Below are 6,833 nucleotides of genomic sequence, written 5' to 3'. Positions count from 1 at the left end.
TATAGATCAAATATAAGTTCTTAGAATATCTTGGTAGAGAAAAATAATAGGACCGCTTCTAGAAGTATTATTAAAGAGATTATATCTTTATTAAGTATATGATAGATCTCTAAGAGGCTATAGCTAAATATAGAATTAAGATATTAGAGGCTATTCTTATTCAATTCCTGTGGAAGGGTACAAAAACATAATTATAGAAGTGTTAGGCGGAGGACCAAAATTATTTAACAAGACTTATGAAGGTAATTAAATATTTTATATAATTTAAACAAGGAGCTATAATCACCAGCTATCTAAAAAAGAAGAATAAAAGTAGTAATCTATATAGTAATTAGTACGACCTTAATACAATAGACTTAGATATTCTTAAGTCTACGAATAAATCAAAGGATAACCAATAGAAAGAAACTCGGATATATTTTAATTGTAATAAGAAAGGGTATATTAAATAGAATTACTGATCGTCTAAGAAGAGTTAGAATAGGAATTCTAGGTATACTAAAAAATTAAAAAACTAAAGACGGCTGAGATGATTAAAACTCTCGTCAACTGTATAAAAAAGACTTTAAAATCACTAGTATATATAGATCTAGATCTATTAGACCTAGCGTTAGTAATTCCTACTACTCTAGTTGTTTCGTAGAAGCTAGAAAACATAGAAAAATATAAGAAGAAAGCTGAACTTATTAATATTAAGATAGATCTCTATACTATAGGAGATTCCTTATTATACTATAAAGTTTTAGTATATAACTAAGATAGAAACATAACTATTTGTACCTTATTTAATTGTGGTGCTTCCTATACCTTTATTTCTATTAACTTCCTTAAGAAAAATTATTTATATCCTAACTACTATAAAATAAGCTTAGATATATATATTTAAATACCTAATAGAGAGAGACTTATTACAAGATTGAAGGTTTGACTCCTGATAACTCTCAGAAGTTAGTATATAACTATTTTAGTATAGGTACTTAATTTACTAGAATATAAACTTATCCTTAAATAAGATTTCCTAAAGTATTAGAACCCTAAGATCTATTAGAAAATATCTATTATAAAGATTTATAATCGTAGCCAGACATATATCGTATAGATTGATAATCAATATAGGTATATCTTAAATAATAATAACCTACGACTAAATTTAATATTAACCAAACAAATATAAAAAGAACTGAAGTATAAGTCTATATAAAGAGTATTGTATATTATATATCTAGAGGCAACAAAAAAGTTTAAAATACCTAAGTTATCTGGGATTCTTATATATAGGGACCTGAAGATTTATACTATTCTAATAGGATATAAGAATATCTTTAGGGTAATATTACTATAAGAGTTACTATTAGAATAGGCTATCTTATATGATATATATACTAGAGATACTGCACCTATTAACATTAATTTATATATATTATCTAAGCAAAAGCTACAAGAATAAGTAAAATAAGTATCTAAACTGTTAGAAAAGGGTCTGATTCAACTATCTATAAGCACTTGGGGATTCCCTATAATATTTATTATGAAACCAAATAGTAGCTAAAAGATATATATAGATTATTGTATATTAAATAGACTAACATCGAAAAATGGTTATCTACTACTGTGAATTTAAGATCTGTTTAATTATATAGGTACTACTAAGATTATATCTAAGATAGATTTAATATCTAGGTACTAGCAGGTTTAAATAGAAGCACAGTTAATCAAAAAGACTATTTTTAATATAATATAAAGAAAATATAAGTAGATTATAATACTATTTAGGCTATATAATATATCTACTACTTTCTAGTCTATTATAAATAATACATTAAGACCTTTTCTCGGCTGATTTGTCGTGGTTTATTTAGATAATATCCTTATTTTCTTAAAAACTATAGAAGAATATTATAAGTATCTTAAAAAAGTATTGGCTATACTAAAAGAATATTAGCTATATGCTGTACTAGGAAAATATAAGATCGCTACTAAATATATTAAGTTCTATAGGTTCTATATAGAAAGAGAACAAGTCTTAGTAGTATTGATAAAAATTAATATAATTATATTATAGCTAAGGCCTATAAATATACACAAAGTCCAGCAATTCTTAGGACTTATAATATATTACTAATAGTTTATTAAGGATTTTACTAGAATCTGTGTATCTCTATATAAATTATTAAAGGAGCTTGACGAGTGGCTCCAAAAAGATAAGCTTTATCTAATTTTGTGGTTAGTAGTATATAAAAGGACTTTTAGATAACTAAAGTACCTTATTATTATTACTTCTATATTGATCTAACCTAACCTAATAAAACCGTTCATAATTAAGACTAATACATCTGAATAGACCATCGGGATAGTCCTAAACCAAGTAGATAAGAATAGAAAACTCTATCCTATAATCTTTGATAATCGTAAGCTTTCTGGTGTGGAATTAAATTACCCTATATATAAAAAGGAGTTATTAACTATTAAAGAGGCCTTATATCTATAGGATCATTATCTAGAAAACAATATAAAAACAACCATTATAACTGATCACTAGGGTTTATAGTATTTATAAATATTGTTAACCTATAATAAGTAGCTTACTTACTAGGTTATAGAGTATTAAGAGTATAATCTAAAGATTTAGTATTAAAAAGGTAAAGAGGCGATTATTCCTGATGCTATTAGTAGGAGGCTGGATTTTATTAGTGAAGACCCTGTGAATATATTATTCCCTCTAATTTAGAATACTACTTTTACTGTAATCTTGACTGTAGTAGAACGGATGGTTATAAAAGTCCTAGAAAAAGAATAGTTGGCGACTATAGAAAAATATTTAGATTCAGGAATACTCCCTACTGATAAGAAGTTTATAAAAACTATGGAAAAGTTCGTTCTGAACTTATTATATTGTAATATAAAGTTGTTAATAAAATCTATAAGTATAGTTTATTATTAATTAGTCTTTATTTACGAAGATAAGATTTATATATCTTATCTAGAACCTCTCTTTTATAGAGAATAGTTACTATACCTCTATAAGGAATTTAGTTATTTAGGATATCTAGGTATAAATGAAGTTGTTTATCTATAAGTGTAGTAGCTAAATATGAAAAAAGATGTGGAAGATATTATAAAATTGTACCCTAAATACTAAGTTAACCAGAACCCTCAAAAAGGTTTAGAATAAGAGATGGCTTAATATATAGTAGAGAATAGTATCTATCCGTTCGAATAATAGGGTATTAACCTGATCGGATACCTTCCTTGTATATTTAATAGTAATCGCTAGATTATTATTACGATTGATTATACTACTAGCTAGGTTATTATATAGGCTGTTCTAGAAGTTATAGAAGAAGCTTTAGATTAGTTTATATATAAGTAAATCTTTATAAATTATAGTATACTAAGAGAAATAGTTACTAACAACAGCCGGAATCTATTAGCTGAGATAATAAGATACTATATCTAGCTTCTTAGTACCTAATATTAAATGACTACTCTATATTACCTATATACAAATAGGAAGATAGAAAACTTTAATAGATTGTTAGGCTGAATACTAATAAAGTATTTAATAAATAAACTAACAAAGTTATAGGATCTTTATCTAATATAAGCTGTTTTTGTTGTGTATATATATAAATATAGTATAACAGGGTTTAGTCTATTTTATTTGGTGTACAGTAAATAATTATAAATACTTAGTGACGATAATAATACGATAGTAGTATAACCTTTTATAGAAAGGTTAGATGTGTTGTAGAACTTAAATAATATATAAACAAAGGTAAACGAATTATTACTAAATTATATAATTAAGAAGGGTTGTATCTGTGATAGTAAAGTTATAAAAACTAGCTTCTAGAAGGATAACTAGGTATTAATATACAATAAAAGTAGGAAGAAATTTAAAAGTAAGTGGTTTAGACTATATTATATCCTAGTAACCTATATCCTTAGAATATATACTTTGGTAGAGTTATCTAGCTATATACTCCGAAATCTTATAAATAGATTAAGACTCCTAGAAATAAAAGTAGATAACCCGAAATCACTATAGATATCATAAGCTACTTAAACTATAATACAATAAGTTGGTTTAAACTTAAAGAGGCTTGAAGAGATCTAGAAGATCCTAGAGAATAATACTTTACTACTAACTTACTTAGACCTATTGACTTTTACTTATAAAGAGTAGAAAGAGTTCTATTATAATAGTATATAATAAAGTTTAGTAGGGAAGAATATAATTATAAAATATATTATTAAGAAAGTATATAGACATATAGCAAAACACTAATATATATAAGGAGATCTAAAATAGAAAAATCCTAAAGAGTTGTAGGAAGAGTTAAGTTTAGACTTGAGTGATAACAATAGAGCTAGGTATACCTCTAAAAATAAAGATTAAGATATAGAAGGAGATATTCTTCTAGGAAGAAGTATTCTATATACTATAATAATATATAAAAGGATACTAATGAAAGATAATCCTTTTATTATTATAATCCTAAAGACTAAGTTATAAAGTCTATAAAAAGAGAAGGAGATAAAATAGAGATTTATATTAGATATATAAGACTTATTAAACACTAGCTAAGAATATAAAAGAAAATATAATTAAATTAAATACAGAAAAATACTAAGAATCATCCCTAGAAAAAGGTTATAAATATTATGAAGTAGTATAAAATAGTATAAAATAATATAGATTATACTAAGGTACCCTTATAAGACTGGTTATGGTGAATAGGTTATTTATTAATAGTCTTCTTTAAAAAAGTTACTAGAGATCTAGGTAATACACTAAACGAAAGTTTATTATTAAAGATATTATAGGTAGAAAGTTTAGACTTATTATAAATAATATCTCTGAACTCTTTAAGTTCTTCTTTAAGAATAGACTTCTTCTTATAATAATCATCCCTCTTTATAGATAAGATAACTACTTAAGATACAGCCTCAACTATATTAAATATAAAAAGATTCCTCTCTAACTTAGCCTTACTCTTATTAGGATTAAGGATATAGTATTCTATTAGAACCGCCACCATCTATATATGATTATAGACTAGTTAAGACTCTATAAGAGAAAGCTAATTATACACTACTAGTATTAGCTTAAACTTACTAGTTTTGATATAATAATAGATATCATGATTATCTAGCAGAGAAAAATACTAGTCTATTAGATAGACTAGCCTATTAGGACACTTAATATTAGTAGTATAAGTAGATCCTTTCGGACTAGGAGAGGAAGAAAAAGCTATAAGAAAAGAAGATTAGATCTTCTAGGTCTTTTATATAAAAGAAAGAACCAGCTTAGTATAAACTAAAGTCTTTAGAGTTACTAGAGTAGGAATAGTTATATGCGGCTTCTTAGAGATAAGAGATATAGTCTCCTTAGAAAAAGATATAGAGATAGTAATATAACACTTTTGTGGTGTGATTACAGAAGAAGAAGCTTCCTTTATATTATGATTATCCTTTTCCGCAGCTAGATCTTCAACTAGATAGTGAGAGATATAATAATAGAAGGTCAGATAAGTATCCTGTATAAAGTGAATAAGGTTCTTGGAAAGATTCTAATAGAAAGAGTATCTACTTATAGTATTCCTATATATACACAAAATATAAAAGCTGCTAAATATAACGTCTCTATTATTAAGAACTACAACTATATATGAAAGAAAAGGCCTATAACCTACTAAATAGTGTATATATAATAGAGAGATAGCTATCCTGATTTATTGGGTAATATATATACATCTTTATCCTTTTAAATTAACTTTAATATTATTGATATTACGCTAATCTATATTATATACAACTAGTGTAGCAACAAGTATAAGATCGGAAGTAGATTGGAAGTTAAGAAGAAAGGTATTGCTAAATGTATTAATACCTTTGTTATATATAATAACTTTTATAAATTGAGATTTAACACCAAAGTTCTAGGGTATGATTATATCTATATTAGGAGATGGAATATTTAATATTTCTATAAGAAATAAGATATTAGCTTATATTTAGCTTAAGTAATATTATAAGAATCTAGAATCATACCTATTAGAAAAGAAGAGATATAATAAGATATTCAGGAAGAGAAGTATAGGAGAAAAAGTATATAAAGGAAGAGAGAGCGTAATGTAACAACACACAAGAAGGATAGTAAATAATATAAAGATAGTATTAGTAAGCTTTAGCAAACAAGCAGAATCACACCGCCGGAGAGAAAGATAATATAATAATAATAGTGATACTAATTGTTAAACTATGATAGGAGGTTAAAGAGAAAGAGAGCTCACAACTAGAGGAGGGGTTAATACTTTATATAGGCCCCCTATAAACAAGAAGCTCTATGAAGCTAAGTAAGAGGCCTTAGGCTAATATAGGTGTTTATATAGCCGGAAGGGGTAATTATAATACTATTCGGTAAACACTATATAACCTATGATCATAGCCTCTCCCTCTATACTATTTACCATATCATTGTTAAAACTATCTAGAAAACAACTAGTAGACTACTATTAAGCCTAAGGCTGTCGATTTATATGTTAGAAAAGTAATTTAAGAGGTTCTATTACCTTAATACCCCTAGAATACTACTATTGTATAACGATCCTTAATATTGTTAGTATTCCCTCGCACAATATATACTATATAATAAGACTATCCGCTATATAGCCGGATATATTATTATATACTATTATACAAGATACTTTATAAGTAGCCAAAAAAACAAGTAATATAGCACTCTCGAAAAGGTGAATTGTGAATATTTATAATCCCCTATATATATAATTATACTATAGGTATTTTATATATTATCGCCCTATATGAAT

Source organism: Penicillium angulare, assembly GCF_028827245.1.
Source record: "Penicillium angulare strain IBT 27051 chromosome Unknown utg000004l_segment0_segment0, whole genome shotgun sequence".
Taxonomy (NCBI): Eukaryota; Fungi; Ascomycota; class Eurotiomycetes; order Eurotiales; family Aspergillaceae; genus Penicillium; species Penicillium angulare.
The sequence above is the reverse complement of the archived record's forward strand: the minus strand, read 5'-3'. Positions refer to the sequence as shown.